The following is an 18,901-nucleotide window of genomic DNA, read 5'->3' on the forward strand; positions in this document are numbered from 1 at the left end:
CCTTCTTCGATAGTTCTTATACTTAGTCTTATTCTCCTCCTTTCTGAGAGGCAAACATTATGATGAATATTAACTTTTCATGTTTTTAATTTTCTAATACACATACATTTGTAAAGTGTTGCTTTCTCTTTTATGCACAAGTGCTTTATTATACTGTAACTTGATTTGTCATTCAACATTCTGAGATCTGTCCATGTAGATATAACTGATCTGATTTTGTACAGTGTTCTATTGTTTGAATATGTCACAATACTTAATCTATTCTTTTATCCAGTGATGATTTGTTTTCAGTTCTGTGAACTGGCTGTTCACATCCTTTTACCTGTATTTTTATTGGGTCTCTGTCCTTTCAGTTCTGTAACTTCTTTATATAATTTGTATGTCAATTAACTGTTGACACTTTAGGTTACAAATACTTTTTCCTACTATGTGTCTTATCTTTTATTTATGCTTGTATTTTAAATTTTAAATTTTAATGCAAATGCATCAATCTTAGTCATTTGCTTTTTTAAGCAGTTTTTTCCTACATTCAGGTCACAAAGATATTGTTTTCTTTCAAAAGGTGAAGTTTTGCTTTTCATGTTTAGACTTTAATTTCTAGAGTGCAACATTTTTATGGTATACAGTAATGATCTACCATAACGTGTTTTTCCAAACTGAAAAGGCAGTTGTCCCAACACTGCTTCTGAAGGTCTCTGTACTAATTTCCTAGGGCTACTGTAACAAGGTACTACAAATTGGGTGGTGAAATAATAAAAACTTATTCTCTCATAGGGCTTTATTCTTTTCTAATATATGCATTCATGGTATAAATTTCCCTCAGAGGTTGAGGGGTGGGCTGAAAGTTCCAGAGTTCTAATCAAGGATTGGGCTTTCTGGCAACCAGCCTCCATCCTGAAGCTCTCTAGGGGCCTGCCCAGAGTCATGTTATTAGAAGAAATGGTGGTCAGGAAATTCCAAGCCATTTAGGAGTTCTATGTCAGGAATTATGGCCAAAGGCCAAATACATATTTCTTGTTATGTCACAGAGGTTCAGGCAGATAGGAGGGAGATAATTCTGCTAAGCTGCCTGGCTGTGAATGGGAAGAGCATGCAAGAGGGGACCCAGGAGGCATAGAGGGGTCCCAGGTAGTTTTTGAAAATAAGGAATCTTAGATGTTTAAATGGAGGACATTAAAGATAAAAATGAGAGAGGATATATTTGAATGCACAGTATTAAAGAAGAGGTAGCAGGGGATGGTATCTAGGCAGAGGACAAGAGAGTGATCTGTGAGAGAAAAGGGTTGTATCCCCTGTTATGACAGACAGGAAAGTGGGAAGGATGCAGGTAAATGTACAAATCTGGGGGTAAGAGTTGAGACAGTTCCTGGTGATGGTTTCAAATTTCTCTATGAGGTGAAAGGAGATTCATCGTCTGACAGCAAGGGAAATAAAATTGTGGGGTTAAGGAAAGGCCTGGAGGATTTGAAATTACTGGGAGTGTTTGGAGAATTTAGAGAAGAGTAGGTAGAAAAATCTCAAACCATAAAGGAAGAGAGCCATAAATGGATCCCTATTATTCAAATTAAGACATTCTCTCCATCAAGGATAACACAAAGGAAGTAACAGTATAAGCCATGAATGGAGAGAAGATTGTCCAAATAACTGGATGTTTACCAATTTATAACACATTTAGCTCTTGTTGCACTGGCACCTAGAATATATAGAAAGCTTCTAAATCAATAAGAAAAAGAATAATAGAAAACTGAGCAAAAACCTTGAATAGGCATTTTCCTAAAAAGTAAATCCAAATAACTATTAGACATCTGAAAAAATGTTTGATATCATGCATCATCAAGAAAATGAAAGTTAAATTCACAATGAGACAATACTACAAATGAACAGATTAGCAAAAACTAAGATTGAGAAGTCAACACTTAATGAAGTATTGGTAAATGTGTTAGTTTCCTATTGCTGCTATAACAAATTACCACATAATGTGGCTTAAAACAAAACAATTTTACTATCCTCCAGTTCAAGATCAATCTCATTGGGATAAGTTCAAGTTACCAGCCAGGCTGGTTCCTTCTGGAAGCTGTAGGAGAGAATCTGTTTGTCTGAATTTTCCAGCTTCAGTAGGCCACCTGCAGTCCTTGACTTGTGATCCCCTTCTCCATCTTCCAAGCCAGCAATGTAGTATCCTTGAATCTCTCTTATTCTCTGACCTCTGCTTCTGTCATCATATTTTCTATGACTCTGACCTTCCTCCTTCTTATAAAGGCCCTGTGACTGCACTTGCTAACCCCACATCCCCAATCTACCATGTCAAGATATTTAAGTAATCACATGTGCAAAGTCCCTTTTACTATGTAAGGAAATATATTTACAGATTTTGGGGATTAAGATATGGACTTTTTTTGGGAAGCTGCCCACCAAAGATCGGAACAATGGGAACTCCACATACTGGTGGTAGGAGTGTGTGTATTGGCATAACCAGTTCAGGAAACAACTGGATATTTCTCAGTAGAGTTAAATGTGCATTTCTTATTACCCAGTAGTTGCACTTCCAACTTACCCCTGAGAGAACTCCTGTACCTAGGCACCAGGAAAAAGGTACTGGAATAATCAAAGGGTCTAGTCCCAGTATCTCTCTGATTGCATCTCCTGGAGAGGGAGCCTCTAAATCCTTGGAATTTCTTGAGTGATAAGAATGTCTTTATAATTCATGATGGGCCCTCAGGCCCCACCTGAGTCAGGATGGGGGCTAGTCTTGCCAGAAGGACAACAGTGTAATAAAGAGTTGGGTTTTGAGTCACAAGACATCAGTCCAGCACTGAGGAAGTGGGAAGTGGGCTGAAGACTGAACCACACAGGTGATGGATGGTTCCATCATGCCTATGTAATGAAAACCTGAACACAGCAATAAAAACTCTGGGCACAGAAGCTCAGGTGAACTTCCCTGGTTAACAATGCTCCATGCCCAGAGGGTGATGCATCCCTCCAGAGGAGAGGACAAGGAAACTTTCCATTTTGGGGGCCTCCCAGATCTCACCCTGTGAGACTCTTTTTGGGGCTTGTCCTTATTGGAATCCTTTTTGTTATGGTAAGACTCTAATCATGAGTACAGTGCTTACCTGAGTTCTGTGAGTTGTCCTAGTGGATTATAAAATTCAAATGGGAACCTCCAAATTTGTAGCCAGTTGGTCAGAAGCTCGGGAAACCTGGACACTCCTGAGTTTGCATGTGTTGTCTGAAGTAAAGGCTGTCTGTGGGGACTGTGTCCTCAGCCTGTGACATTTGGCCTAACTCTGGGTGGTCAGTGCCAGAACTGCATTGCATAGACCGTTCTGTGTTAGTGCTGCCTTGAGACCGATGCACCGGCTCCTCCCTCTGCTGGAACACCTTGCCCCAGATGGCTGCGTGGCACCATTTTCACCTGCTTTGAGTGTTGGCTTAGATATCAACTCAGTGGGAAATACCATAGAATTGCAGCCTCCACCCTGGTACTTTTCATCTCTTTCCCTGCTTTTGTTCCTAATTAGCACTGCTCATCTTTCAACATACAATATAATTTATCTGTTCTTTTTATGTTTATTGTAATAATCCACCTCTAGAATACCCATATGGGAAGGAAATTTTACCTGATTTGATCACTGTTCTATTCCAATGCTTAAAGTAGTGCCTGGCACATAATAGGTGCTCAAAATTATTTATTCAGTGAATAAATGAATAATATAAAAAATGTGTCAACTCCCCAAGTATTTACTAATAGTGTAGGAAAAATGGAAATTTCATGGCCAGGATCCTCACCTGATTCTAATCTAATCTACCCCCTGTATATGTGCAATGATGTAATACTTAGCCTTCTGCCCAGAGGCATGCTTGCATACCCATTGGTAATAAGCCATTATTGTCTGTGTTGCTATAAAAAGAGTTCCCCCAATGCTAAGAGCAGAGCCCAGAAAAGAAAGCAAGAGATCAGGAGAGAGAAGAGGAGAGGCTGCAGGTGAGGGCAGAGCCTGGAGTGGAGACAGAGCCAGACCCAGAGGCAGAGATGGGCTTGCTACTTGTAGAATGCTGGGTGCAGATGTGATTCTAACATTTGACCTACCACCATGAGAATAAAGCTTGGTATGAGCCCCTTTATCCCCCCAACCTTCTGTTGTCATTATTCAGTCTCACCAGATGCAGAGTGAACTTGCCTGGGGCTGAAACCATCAGGTGAGACAACCAAATAAATAAAATGGAATGCCAAACAACAGTCAACATGAATCAACTACACTCCTCATCATGGGTGATGATACAAGTAAGGGACAGTAGAAAATATAGAATATGATTTCATTCACAAAATTGCAGAAGCAGCCATACATAGTAAGAGATAAAAGTTTAAACAGAGGCAGAGGAACAAGTATCAGGATCATGGTTACCTCTGGGAGGGTGGAGGTAGGAAGAGTGTACAAGGGGCAAGCAGTTGGGAAAGGACCCAAAGCAGCTCTCATATACTGGCAGTAGCCTATTTCTTAATCTAAGCCCAGTTCCATGGGGACTCTCATTGTGATTATTCTTGGAACTAACTGTGCATATACATCTCTTTTGTGTGTATGACATATTTCATAGTTGAAGAAATGGAGGGACAGAACCATAGGAGGGTGGGTAGTGTTGCATTCTCAGTCCATTGATGAATTTATTGTGAATTTAGAGTGATAGCAGGGCTGTATGACTGCCTCTAGCAGCACTCAGGTACCTGAGGGGACATCTGGAGAAGGCAGAGTTGAATTAATCTGTCACTGGAGTTTTGACATGAAGGTAGAAGGACCAAGGAAATCTAGAATATTGGAAAGGGAACAAATGAAAACCTGTTCTGTGGAAACAAGGCGAAAAGGGGAGACAAGTGAAGTCATTGGAGAGAAAGTGGAAATTCTGGGAAGACCTGTTTCGGGCAGGGAATATAAGATCTAGAGGAACCTAGTGCAGTTAACAAACTGGACTCCATGGGAGTAAAAGCTGTAAGCTGGTGCATCTGTTATGATGGGAGGTCTTGAAGGGGGCACATTTGAGGCAAGACAATGTCTGGGTGTGACAGGTCTGAATTGTTATGGGCGTGTCTGTTTTAGTTCCTATAACCTGCAGAAATCCCTCTACTCCAAAGCCAGCCCAAAAAAGCAACACTCAAAGTATTACCAGGGCCCTGCTATGCAGGTACACCTCTGAATGTGGCCCCAGCATGGGTAGGGTAAACAGCAGGAGTGCTTGGGCAAAAGGATTATCGGCTCTTCCTTCTTTCTGACCCAAGCACGTTTGGCTATATTTGTAGTATATGTCTAGTTGCAAACACTTCTCATCACCATGTGGATAGGATGACTGTCCGGTTCTAAGCCACCATCATCCATCACTGGATTATTACTACAGCCTTTCAACTGCCCCCTCCGATTTCCCTGTGCACCCTACAGACTTCTTCATCTTTGTGGCAATGTTATATTCATTGGCAGTAATGAATCATCTTGATTTCCCCATAATAATAGGGGAGGGGAAAACCAAAAACTTGTGGATGACAACAGGACAAAAAGAGGTGAGCAGGCAGACAGAGAAGCCCTTATTTATACTGGAGATTAAGAATTACTTATAAATTTACATACAGTAGAAGATACTCTTTTTGGTATACAGTTATTTTAAGTCTTGACAAACACATAGAGTCATGAGACCACTCCTACCAATCAAAATACAGATACACTTTCACGGCCCCTAAACTTTTCTCCATGCTGTAGTCAACCTCCCCAACCCCTGGGGACCACTGATCTGTTCTCTATCTCTACAATTTTACCTTTTCTAGAATGTCATGTAAATGGGATCATACAGTTTAGATCTTTTTGAATCTGGCTTCTTTCACTTAATATAATGCTTTTGAGAATCATTAATGTTGTTGCTGAGTAGTATTCCACTGCATGGATATACCACAGTTAAAGCATTTACTCACTGAAGGACTTTTGGATCATTTCCAGTTTGAGGAACTTACAGAATAAGAGACATTCAGTAGCAATATAGATTTGGGCTTGATTAACAAGCCTGACCTAACTGATGTATACAGAATATTCATTATTTTCAAGGGCTCATGGACATTTATCAAAATAGAACATATTTGGGACCACAAAGAATGTATGAGCACAAAAATTAAAAAGTGGGACTACATCAAACTAAAAATCTTCTGCACAGTGAAGAAAACCATCAACAGAATGAAAATACAATGATATATCCAATAAGGTTCTAATATCTGAATTATATGAAGAACTCTACAACTCAGTCCCCCAAAAAACAAATAATCTGATTTAAAAATGGGCAGAGGACATGACTAGACAGTTTTCCAAAGAAGACATATAGATGGGCAAGAGACACATGAAAAGATGCTCCATATCACTAATCATCAAGGAAATGCAAATCAAACCACAATGAAATATCATCTCAACACTAGTCAGAATGGCAAATAGCTAAAAGACAAGAAATAATATGTGTTGGCAAGGATGTGGAAAAAAGGAATCCTCCTACACTGTTAGTGGGAATGTAAACTGGTGCAGCCGCTATGGAAAGCAGTATGGAGCTTCCTCAAAAAACTAAAAATAGAAACACCATATGACCCAGTATTTACTCAAAACAAAAAACTAATTTGAAAAGATGTATGCACCCCTATATTTATTGCAGCATTATTTACAATAGCCAAGATAGGGAAGAAACCTAAGTACCCATCAATAGAGGAATGGATAAAGATGTCAGGGGGTTGAAAGTACAGCATAGGGAATATGGCCAACAATATTGTAATAACTTTGCATGGTGACAAATAGTTAACTACAGTTATTTTGGTAAGCAAATAGTAATGTATATAATTGTTAAATCACTATATTATATTCCTGAAACAAATATAATATTGTGCATCAACTATTCCCTGATTTTTAAAAATGTATAAGCCGATTCAGAGAATTGGAATCATTCATAGCATATCCTCTGTGTTTTGTATAATTAAAGTGGATCTGAGAAATAGGAAGTAACCAGAAAATCTCTTAATATTTGGAAACCAACAACACTCTTCCAAATTACTCATGGGCCAGAAGAGAAATCAAAATTGAAATTAAAAAATATTTTGAACTAAATGATAATTTAAAGAAACATTTAAAACCTGTGAGAGATGGTAAAGCTGTGCTTAGGGGAAATTCATAGTCTTAAATGAACACAGAAGGAAAGAAGTTGAAAACCAGTAAGCCTGGTTCTAACAACAGATTGAAAAAAAAAAAGGACAATAAATTACCTCTCAAACTAGAAATACAGACATAGTAAAACTAAGGGCAGAGATCAGTGAAATATTAGGCACAATAGGAAAAACTCATCAAGGTCAAAAGTTGTTTCTTTGAGAAAAATGATAAAATGGACAAAACCCTAGCAAGACTGATCAAGAAATAAAACACCAAAATTCCCCAATATTTGAATGAAAAATGGGACATCACTACAGATTCCACAGACATCTGGATGTAATGAAAAATTTGTAAATCTAAAAATTTAGGCAAAATGGAAAACTAGTTCAAAAACTCAATTTACCAAAAAAGACACAGGGAATAAGTGAATGATGTGCATGATCCTACATCAAGGAAAATCAATCTGTAATTTAAAACCTTCCCTTGGTGAAAATCAAGGTGCAGATTGCTAATAACATTCTTATTGAAAATCAGTGGAGCACAAATGTATGGCTTGTGTACTATCACCTAGGTACATTATACTTACAAAAGGTTTTAAATGTTCACTTAAATGATACAGGGAGTGGTGGGTGGGGAAGAGATACAACAAAATTGACCATGTATTGGTCATTGTTGAAGTGGGGACATTGGGCTTATGATTCTTATGCCTCCTTAGCCCCTACTTTTATAAATGTTAAAAATTTTCCATAATAAAATGTTTTTGTAAAAAAAACCCAAACCATAATATTACATTGCAAAACCCTGCACGAGCGCTACAGCTCCCTCTGAGTCAATGGGCCAAAGGCCAAACAGGCTTTTTCTGATTTGGTCACCCTGGCACCTCCTGGAATCCCATCCACTACCACACTCTCCCTCATTTTCACACCACTCTGGCCTCCTTGTTACTGCTTGCACATGCTGAATCATACTCCCATCTCAGGCCCTTTGCACTTTCTGTTCCCTTTGCCTCAAGTATTCATTCTTCAGATTCAGCATGGCTTCCTCAGTCAGGTCTTTGCTCAAATGTCACCCTTTCAGTGAAGACTACCCTGACCACCCAAAGTAACTAACTCCACAAGTTGCACTCCCTACCCGTCTCCCTGCCATGCTTTCTCTAGAGCACCTGCATCATCTGACGTATGAATATTTTTCTGTGCTTATTTGCTGCCTGCTTCCCATAAGAATGCACACTTCAACCAGACAGGGACACTCACACCCATATCTCAGTGCCCAGAATGGCACCTGCACATTGTAGGCACTCAGTAAACATGTAAGGCATGAATGAATAAGGAAGGTGCTTTTCCAAGAGGTGCTATGGGGCATCTCCCCATTCCCTCCACCCACCAGATTCCTCCACCCAGTGGGCTTCCTGACCCCAGATCTGTTCCACATTCACTTGAGTTTGGGCTGCCTACAAGGGTCACTCCTGACCTCTGGGATTGTCGCCAGAGAACAAGGATGACCCTTCAGAGAGATAGGAGGCTCCACTGAGAGCCAGAAGACCTGGATCCTTCTCTTCGTGGCTTTGGAAGAATGGGACCACGGAATCTCTCAAGGCACTTGCTCTGCCACTTCCCAGCTCTGAGATCCTGCAGAGCAACTTCATTCCCTGATCATCGCTTTTACTCATCTGTCCAATGGGAGCAAAAACACCAACCTTGTAGGGAGGGTGGTTATGATGGTTAAAGGGAATAACCAAGGGGCTAGGATTTGCTCACTCAGAAGACTTCCACTGCAGATGCCATTGATAAAAATTTTGCCAGCTCTAGAGAGTCCCTAAGGGTCTTTACCTGAGGTGGCTACATCACCTTTTGGGTTGTTTGTCGCCTTACCGTTTTTATGAAACCTAGCCTGGTCTCTCCCTGAGCCATCCCTCTGTGCCCCCAACCCCGCCCTGCGTCCTAGCCACGCGCTCTACTCCAGGCACCCGCGTCCCGCAGGACCTCTCCCCGCGCCCGCCCCGCACCCCGGGCCCGCACCCGCCAGCTCCGAGTTCTCGCACGCGCCAGCTCCGTGCCCGCGCTCCGCTACCCGCGCCCGCCCCGCGCCCCGGGCCCGCGCCTGCCAGCTCCGAGTTCTCGCACGCGCCAGCTCCGTGCCCGCGCCCCGTTGCCCGCGCTCTCGCGCCCGCCAGTCCCGCGCCCGCTCCCCGCCAGTTCCCCGGCGCCGGCCGCGGAGGGAGCTGCTCTGCCCGCAGCTGGCGCAGCGCGGGGGCGGCCGCGGGGCGCGCCGAGCATGAGCCGCCGGCGGCGGTGCGCTGCTTGGGTCCCGGCAGCGTTTGGAGGGCTGCGCGGGAGCTTCGCTGGCCCGGACCGAGGTAGGCAGCGGCCGGTGCGCCGTTCCCCGGTGCCCACCTGCCTGCTGCGGGCCGGGCCCTCCGGTCGCGGGCGCAGCGGGAAGGCGCGGGCCCGGGGTCCCGCCGAGCGCGGCCGTCGTTGGGCAGGGGCCGCGCATGGAGTGGGGCGCGCGGGAGCGCCGCTTGGAGTTGCCGGGAACTCCGCCTGGTCGGAACTACGCGGGACCCACGGAGCCCCCGGGGCAGCGGGCGTCTCAGCCTAGCGTAGCGGAAGCTCCGGGCGTGGGCGCGGCCCGCAGGTCCACCGCTGCGGCCTGCGTGGGGAGGGGGCTGGGAAATCGGGGCGCTCGGGGCTGCGCAGTTGGAAGTTTCCATTTGCTTGTCCTCATTCTGGGCCCGGCGGCGGTGTTTCACGCCCTTGCTGTTGCTGGATGAATTGGGACGTGGGCTCAGCATCTGAGGGAAGCCGTCCAGGGCCAGGGCAAGGTGTGCCGTGTCCTGTGAGCAAGGGCCATCTGGAGGACCGTGCCCTCTTTGCCCAGGACTTGCTGGGAGCGGGTGCAGCTGGTGGTGGTCTGTGTGTGCTGTGGAGAGGGAGCTTTTGCCGTCTGGAGGGGGCCACGCAGTAGGCTCCTGCCCCCTGCATCTCTAGTTGCTTACAAGCCCATTGGGGCCAGTGGATATTTATAGGTGGCTGCCTTCCTCCTGGGAGCTGCTGGGGCACTGAAATATGGTGGTGGCCAGGGTACCCCTTTCCGGCGTAGTTAGGCCTGTGAGCTCCATCTGGCTCACTGACCCACTGCTGTCACCCATCACCCACCCTGTGGAGCAAGGGAAGGGCCCAGATGGCCACCTGCCCGGGAGCATGGGACCATGAGTCAGGTTGGTATGCAGGGAGTCTCACAGAGGTAGTGGTCTGCACTGCACTCAGCAGTCTCCCACCTCCCTCTGGATAGTCTTGCCCAGCACAGCCTGGTCTGGGTCTGGGCCCTTGCCTGCCCAGATAGGAAGCCTAGAGGGCCAAACAGTGCTTGTTGTGAGCAGAGAATTAGCGTGTCAGGTGGTCACACGTCTTGGTTCTGACCTGTGGGCAGGCTGCAGGCCCCTCCAAGACTCAGTGTCCACATCTGTAGAATGGGACCATGGTTTCAGTGACCTCTGAGGGCATTTCCCTCCTGACATCCAGGGACACTTTGCATTGGAAACTGAGGACGCCAGCCCAGGAGCATAGGATCCAGAGAGGGAAGAAGTGGGGGACCTCCACTTGGGAGCATGAGGGAGGGTTCTCTGCCTCTCCAGCCTTTGCTCTTAGGGACATAGTGACCTGCAGCTCTCAAGGAGGTTGTGGGTGTGGGTGACGGCAGAACCCACAGGCCCTGCCCCTGAGGGGGGAGGAGCAGCACAAACCCACATGGTGACACCCTCCCAGGGTAGCTGTGTACTCCTCCTGTGTCATGGCCCTTGGTTTGGAGAACACAAGCAGGTGTCCCCAGGTGTGCCATGGGGGCCTAGACACCAGCCAGCAAGTTTGTTTTTCTCTGGGAGACATCCTTGAACTGCCAGCCTGATGGCTCCCTTCCACCTGGCAAATCGCAGAAATGGAACAGTTCACACGCGGAGCAGAGGGGTTTTTTGGTGTAACTTAGCAACCACAGGCAGAGGAGGAGGGAGAAGTACCGGCCCCACCAGTATTTGTGCTGGGCAGGCCTGAGTGAGGCCTTTGGCAGGTGTGCTTAGGCTGAGAGGGGTGGGCATTCCCAGTGCAAGTGGCCCTCCATGGGCTGGCCAGGTGAGGGACAGACCCACAGTCCATTCCCTGGGCCCACCAGAAGAGAGCAACTGGAGGCTGGGATGGTTAGGTGTGGCTGGAGAGCCTCTGAGCACCACTGTCTCCCCATCTGTAGAATAGTGGGCCGAAGGGCAGAACTGGATTTTTTTAACCACAAAACACTGTCCACAAGCCACATTTGTTCAAGTGAAGGTGGGGGGGTGGAAGTGGGTCTTTGAGGTCCAGCCACTGACTTGGGCAGGTGCTGGGGTGGGCCAGGTTAGGATTCATGTCTGCATGACCCAACACCTGCAGAGGCCCCTGGGTGTCCCCACAGGGACTGCTGGGAGTGGGTCCCAGGGCCATGGTGGGGGCAAGGGACTAAGATGCAGAGGGCCTGTCTGGGTGCTCAAGACTCAGTGTGGCTCCCAGCTGCCCATCCTTCCTGTTGCCCGATGCTGGTGCTCCTCCCTCCCCTGCTCTCCCTCCTGAGGCCGTCTGCCTCAGCCTCTGGCTGTTTTTCTCTCATAGCTTCCAAATGCTGAGCAGAAATCTTCCTCCTTTAACTCCCACCCACTCCAGGCTGCTTCTCCTTTCCTTGCCCTCTCTTGCCCACCTCCCTCCTGCGGATGAGTGTTTACTTAGCAACATGTCTTCCTGCAGACTCTGAGGAGGGAGGCAGGGAGGCAGGGAGGGAGGCTGTCATCACAGGGTGCTGAAGGGCATCTCGGGGATGCTGCCAGCTGTGGCCATGGGGGGAGGGCCTCCGACAACGCTGGCCACACATCAGGGCCCTGGGCCTGAGGGGGTCTGGGAGGGACACTCTGCCTTCTCTCAGAGTGAGTGCCCTGCTCACTGCACGGAGCAGGGAGCTGTGGGCCTGTGAGTGCATGTCAGAGAGTGGGCACATGGGATGCCCTAGCCTGACACACAGTGGGCTGGCCCCTGTGGTGTGTTCAGAATGTTCCACACTGCGGACACTGGGAATCCCCAGTCTGACATTGGGGTATGGTTTGGGAAGGCCAGCAGGCGTCGGCGGGCTGTGGGAGGGGAAGGCCAAAAGCCCTATGGGGCTGCTCAGAGGACAGGAGGGGCAGCCAGGTGCAGGATTCACCCTGGGCCAGAGAGGGCCTTGGGATTCGCCCCTGGGGACAGGCCTGGGCCCTGTGAAGATGGACTTATGAGAGGAATCTGGCCACTGGTGTGAAAGTGTTAGGGTCACCATGGATGTCTTCCAGGGCCAGGGAGGGCGGAGTGTGCGTGTTGCCTGTCACTGCTGCTGTGGAGGGTGGCGGGTGGATGGCCTTGGGTGTCTGAAGGCTGCCATCTGCAAACACACGTCCTAAGCACTGCATAGGTGCCTGGGATTTGATGCAGGGCAACACCAGGTGGTCCTGCTCTGGGAAATTTCTGCCCACCTCCCTCATTTTGCAGGGGACCTCAGGCCAGGGCACTGGTGCTGGGATGGGGCCTGGCATGGGAGTAAAGAGCTTCTCGGCCCCTCCCCACCATGAGCACTGACTCGGGGGATAGGTTGTGGGTTGTTCTGTCCCTTTTGAGCAGGCTATGGGGTTCCCTGGGGCAGGGCAAGTTCAGGGGGCAGCTGGTGGGTGCCAACTCAGGAAGAGGTCTGAGGCTGGGCCTCAGGGAGTTTCCCTGATTCTCCCTAGGAGAGCACCTCATTTTGCCTGTGGGACATATGTGGTGAGCCCCCCTGCCTGGGAGTGCACTGTTGGGCACTCAGGGGTGTTGTTCCCTCCACAGGTGAGGGGCTGCCAGCCTGGCAGACAGGTGACAGAGGAGAAGTTGCTTGTGAGAGCATCTCCCAGCTTAAACACAACAAACCTTTCTCATCTGCCTCTCCCTCCAGGGACTCCCCCTTCTCCCCTTCTCTGCTCAGGCTGACTTTGAAGTGGTGTCCCTGTTTGCTCACTCCCCACCCACTTCCAGCCCCCTCCAATCTGGTGCACCCCCTTCCCTCCAGGGAGAACGTTTTCAGAGGCCCATGGACATGTCCAGCCCTGCAGTTGCTGCTGTCCCTGCTTCGGGCCCCCACCCACCACAACCCCGGCCCTGACCCCTGCCTGGGCTCTGCAGGCCCACCCCAGGTCTCCATGATCTCTCGCCTCCCTGCCAACTTTCCTGTAGCCTCTCCCTCCCTCTCCCAGGACACCCAGTGTTCCTCATCCTCAGGACCTGGACCTTCACCCTCCCCTCCCCAACCACAGCTTCTGTTTCCTCCTTGGTGCTGATCCGTCAAAACTTGCATCAGCCTGGCCTGGCCTCTGGGCTCTGTCGGCATTCCAGCCCGCACCTGTAGGGAGCCCCCAGGGGGACCATGGGCAGCCTGTGCACTGCCATCCTGCCCCTGAACCTCTCCATCTAGCAGGTGGGACAGCCAAACTCTTCCTCCAGCCTCTGCCAGGCCCACCCCCACCTGTATTGAGTCATCAGCCAGTCTGGCCCACCTGCCCCAGACCTCTCTTCCACCCCCTCCACCTCCCCCTGCCCACTGCCCCCTCCTCAGGTTGGGCTGCCCTCCCCTGGCTTGGACTGGACAACTGCAGCAGTCTCCTTCCTTCTGTCCCTTTCCCCACCACAGCCGGGTGACCCTTTTAACCTTTGAAAAAGTACTGGGAGCTTCTCTTCCCATGCAGGTCTCCCTCTCCCTCCAGTCTGCTCCCACCTTCCTTGGGGGTGCCTGCCTGGGCATGCTGTAAAAGGCACCCTGGGCCTCTGCATGGCGCTGCCCTCTGTGTAATGGTCTGGGATCCCCTGGAGTAGAGCCTACACCGGGCCCTTTGGGCACAGTTAGGCCTCCAGCTCTGAGATGGTGGCTGTGCTGAGGGACTCGGAACTTTGTGGGCTGCGTGTGGACGTCTGCAAGCCACTGTGCATGGTGGTCTGTGTGCAGGATCGTGTGGGGGGTGCTTGTCTAGACCATATTGCTGTCCCCCTTCAGGGAGTGGACAGGGCAGCAGACCCACCAGCCTGGGATGGGCAAGGGGTCGCTGGGGACCAGATTTGGTCAGGAAGTAGTGGGTGTGGGGCTGGGAGGCCAAGCCCCTGCCTGTTGTCACCACCGCTTCTGTTTCTCCAAGTGTCACCCTCAGACTCTACCTTGAAGAGAGCGGTCTCCCTGGATCCGGTTGCCATGGCAACATGTTAACAAAGAGTAGCTTCCATGGAGGCTGGCTCACCCAGAAGCTGAGGGGGTAGGAGAGGGGGTGCATCTCAGCATCTCACGGGTCTATCAGTGGAGCCTGTTCCCCACCCCCACTAAGGCTGCTGAATCGCGGGCCCCCTCCCTGGCCTTCACTGCCCAGGACCTCTGGGCCTCTGGTACCCAGAGCCTCCTGATAGAGTGTCAAGAAGCCTCCATTCCATCTGGGTGTGGCTTGGACTCAGCCCCAGCTGGGTCACCTTGCAGCCCAGGGAGGCCTCCAGTTGGGGTGTTGGGGGATGTGCCCAGCCTGGCACAGGCCGTTCCTGGGGTGAGGAGCTCCATTCTGTGGCTGTGGAGAGCCAGGTCAGAGGCCCAGACGTCTGCGTCAGGCTGTAGCCTGGGGCCTGGCAGGCATGGTCTCCCCGGTGGGGGGGTTGACCCTGGCTGCTGGGACCCAGGCCGGACTCCACCCTCAGAGCTGGGGGGACAAGGAAGGAGGGCGGGAGGCTGTGTCAGTTAATCATTTTATTATTGTTATTAGGAGTGGGTGGCTCTTGGGAGAGCTCACATGCTGTCCACATGGCCCACCAGAGGCTGCACTGTCCCGCTTGGCCCCACCACGGGAAGGGGACTCCCATGCCCGCGCCACTTGATCCCCTGGCCTAGGGGCCCGGGTCATCCCCACCAGGGTGAGCATGTCTGACACCAGCATCTCTTGAGTCCTTGCTGCTGTGGGACCTCCAAGCACCTGGGCCCAGGTCCCTTACAGCTGGGTTCTCAGGGACTTGGAGGGAGGGTTCACCATGAGCAGGGTTGGCTGGGGTCCGAGATGCTCCTATGGGAAAGGCCAGGATAGCCAGAACCACAAAAGTGGGGGTCCTCTGTGGGGGCAGGGCCTGGAGGGGCACTCATACCCCTGTGACCCCCTGGCCTCGCCCCCAGCAGTTGTGGCTAATGAGCTCATAGGTGCTCATGCAGCCAAGCCATCAACTGTCTGCAAATGCTGTAAAAACTCCTTAAGGAATATCAAAGACACACTGTGATTTAGGCCATGTTTTTTGCTTACAATGCAGTTGTGATAGAAATTAGTAACAAAACATAATTCTAAAAAGGGTGCTTTTGGAAACTTAAAATGTGTATTTAGTAGACCAAGGAATAAATCATAGTGGAAATTAGGTGATAATGGAATTAAATATTAAAAATATAGTGAGGGATACTTGTGGGACACAGCCATAGTGCACTGCAAAGGTGTCACCAGTTGCCCCTGTCTGAAGAGTCCTCGTCCTTTGAGAAGTCTACCTCCAGGTGCCTCTTCCTCAGCCCCCAGTTGGGAGAGGGGCCAGGAAGTGTACAACTTCGAGTCCTCTGGCTTCTCTTTGCAGTCAGGCCTCATGGCCCGGGGGAGCTGCCTTGCACTTGATCTTGCAGAGACCAGTTTTAAAGCACACTCTGGCTGAGGTGTCGCAGCCCTGGGCTGAGGCTCTGAAGAGCTGCTGTAGTGTGAGGTGACTGGAGGCCCCATTAGGGAAGGAAGGAACAGTCCGGGGGTGCAGAATGGCGAGAGGGAGGAACAGCAGGCGGTGTGACAGAGGCCAGAGCCCTTGGACCACCCTGTCTGTGCTGGGCAGTGTGTGTGCACATGTGCATGTATGCGTGTGCATGTGTACATTTACATACAAGCACAGGGGGGGTCCCTGACTTGTCCTCTGTCTCAAGGGCTCTTCTGTGCATTTCACTAATACATGACTTAATTTAATGCCCCAAACAGTTTGTTTATGCTGGCATCATTATACCAATTTTGCTGATGAGCCTCCTGGGTCTGGAGAGAGGGGCAGAGGCATAACGTGAACCCAGGTTCCTTCCTCTATGCCAAGGAGCACTTTGGAGAGGGGGTGACATACTTCCTTGTTGCCTCCCTTTACCTTCCTGTGCCCTTCCAGCTACCCCTCCTTGTGTCCAGGTCCTGAGCTGGCTCTCATCCCCTTTCCTGCCCTTGACTGTGACTTCCCTTTGCCCCCGTGCATCCTTGACCTCACACCACATCTCAGGTCTCAACTTGAACAGGGCTCCCAGCCGGAAGCCTCTCTGCCCTCCAGGGCTGTTGAGATGTCCCTCCTGTGGACTTGTGATAGCAGTAACTAGCCTCTGAGAGTGTCCTGTGTGCCAGGCACTCTTCTAAGTGTTTTGCTTGTGTCCACTCAGCTCATCCACACCTTTGAAGGCCATAGTTTAGGTCAGGATTCCCAAGATGCAGAGCCTGAGGCAGGGATTGTGATGCAAGTGCTGCAGAGGATGTGCTCTCTGGAGACACGTGTGAGGGGTGATAAGTAGGCTAGGAAAGGGGAGGGGCCAGACAGGGGTGCAGCTGCAGGCAGAGTCTCACTTTAGCTGAGCCCTGTGGGGAGCTCCAGAGTGCAGACTACATGACAAGGTTAAGTTGCTGTGAGCAGGAAGTTGGGCTGTGGTCCCCTGTTGGTCAGCCATTGGTTGCTATCCCTCCAGTCCTCTGGAGAAGGTTTGAGATGTGAACAGTGCAGCATGCCAGCAGCCCTGGGGGACAGGTTCCCAAGGCTGGTGGGAGGGCAATCTGGGTGGTACCACTCCTGGGCCAGAGGCCACATGCTTCCCCACGGCCTCCTAGCTAGTCTGTGGGGGCTTGGGGTGCAGCCTCAGGTCCAGTCTGCTTCTGCCTGTGATGTCCTGTGGCCCGGCTCACACAGCACTGGCCACCTTGCCATGATGTCTCCTCTTCGCTGGGGGCATCCCTGTGTCTCTGAGTCTTTTTCTCTGTGCCGTGTTGCTGGGCCAGGACTGAGTGCCATGCTATGGCACAGAACGGGCTCTGTCACTTTGTCCAGGGACAGTTGAACAACAATCATGGTTGTCAGGCCCAGGTTTGATGGCAGGAGGCTGGGCAGAACCCCCACCACACTGGAGAGAGGGTCCTGGCCCCAGGCCAGAGAGGGCAGGGTGGGGTGAGGCACCTAGGCCAAGGGGTCAGAGGCCAGTCCCTGTCTCACTGCCCATTCCCAGCTGTCCTGCCCTGGCTGGTGGCTCCCTGGTGTCCTCATGTGGGCCCGGCCTGCAGCACGAGGGCCCATGAGCTCTTCCTGGCTTCTGCGGCCTGTCTCAGGGTGCAGACTTGGGACTAACCTGGCGAGGCATGTGGAGAGGTGGGCCAAGCAGCAGCCCGTGAGGGAGTGTGGGTGTGGCTGGCGCAAAGACAGGCTGTGGGCCTGGCCCGCAAGAGTGCCTGGTGCCGCCACCCTGCTGGCTTGGCAGCCCAGCCGGACTAGCCAGGGCCTCGGTGGCTCCCTGCCATCTGCACCACCTGGCCTGCCCAAACCAAGCTGTGCTCCTTCTTCCAGACCCCTGCCCCCTCAATCTCTGCCTTCCTCATTGCACATTTTGGACTTTTGTTCCAAATGGTGCCCCTTCCTCCCAGGGTGGCCCACAGAGGGTCCTAAGCCCCCTCAAGAGCTCCCCAAGCCAGTGAGAGCAGAAGCAGGGAGCTGCTGGCATCCTGGAGTCCCTGAGTTACAGGGGATCCCCAGGGGCTGGACATTACTGACTGTAGCATGATGAGTTTATAAGCTTCAATGGGGACCAGTTATGCTCTCCAGCAGTTCTTTAGAAAGAAATTTAACACTAGCCCATTTGCATAGTCCCGACCGAGCACATGCAAGTACCGGGCTGCAGTAAAACATGTACCTAGCAGTGTCTTGGCCACCACCTGCCCTGGAGCAGCCTGCAGTGGAAGGCGCTCCTGGTACCACTCGGCCACCTGGCCTGGGAGAGCAGGGCACTGTGACAAGGGGCCTGGCATGAGCTCCGCCTGATGATGAGTGGACACCAGTGGCTGCCAGGCTCCAGAATACTTACCTGGGATGCTGGGAAGCGTCACTCTAGTTTTCACAGATGGGCCCCTTTATCAGCGTTCTCCGCAGAAGGCTCTGGTGCAGGTGATTGCCATTCCAGACTTCACGCTTCTAGATGCTGGAGGACCCCAGGTCCCCCTGAGGGCAGGAGCTGTGGCCGGGGGGACAGAGATTGCTCCATTGGGGGTTACAGAAGGGGCCACTCCTGTTACTCAAGGTCACACAGCTAAGAGGTTGCAGAGTGAGACTTGCTGCCCATGAGTGCCTGACATGCAGGTCCAGCCCTCTGCCTCCCAAATGTGGAACATAATGAGAACAAGGCAGGAGTCCAAGGCCCCTCTCGTTGAAGCACTGGTGACCCCATGAGGTGGAGGCGGCACAGGGCTGCAGGGAGGGGTGGCCTGTTTCCCCAGACCTGCCTGGCCTGGCCTCCTCTGGCCACCTTCTGCAACCTGGGTCAGCTTGCAACTCCTCTGCGACCTGCCCCAGCACCCACTGTGCTCCCAGCCTTGCCCCCAGAAAATGGGCTGTGGACTTCCGGCATCAGATGCAGTGTGGTAGGTGGCTCTGTGGCTGTCCCCCTGTGGGGCTGAGGGC

General features: G+C 50.8%; 1 protein-coding gene across 2 annotated transcripts in view; it reads left to right on the forward strand.

Moving 5' to 3' along the window:
- The first annotated feature begins 9,298 nt into the window (after window positions 1-9,298).
- The window catches only part of RASGEF1A (RasGEF domain family member 1A), a 78,199-nt gene continuing 68,596 nt past the window's right edge, over window positions 9,299-18,901 (forward strand). For both annotated transcript variants that reach the window (XM_036926586.2, XM_036926588.2), the window contains exon 1: window positions 9,299-9,513. The gene's annotated coding sequence lies outside the window, so the exon portion shown is untranslated. The remainder of the gene's footprint in view (window positions 9,514-18,901) is intronic.

The sequence above is a fragment of the Manis pentadactyla genome, chromosome 8 (genome assembly GCF_030020395.1).
Source record: "Manis pentadactyla isolate mManPen7 chromosome 8, mManPen7.hap1, whole genome shotgun sequence".
Lineage (NCBI taxonomy): Eukaryota > Metazoa > Chordata > Mammalia > Pholidota > Manidae > Manis > Manis pentadactyla.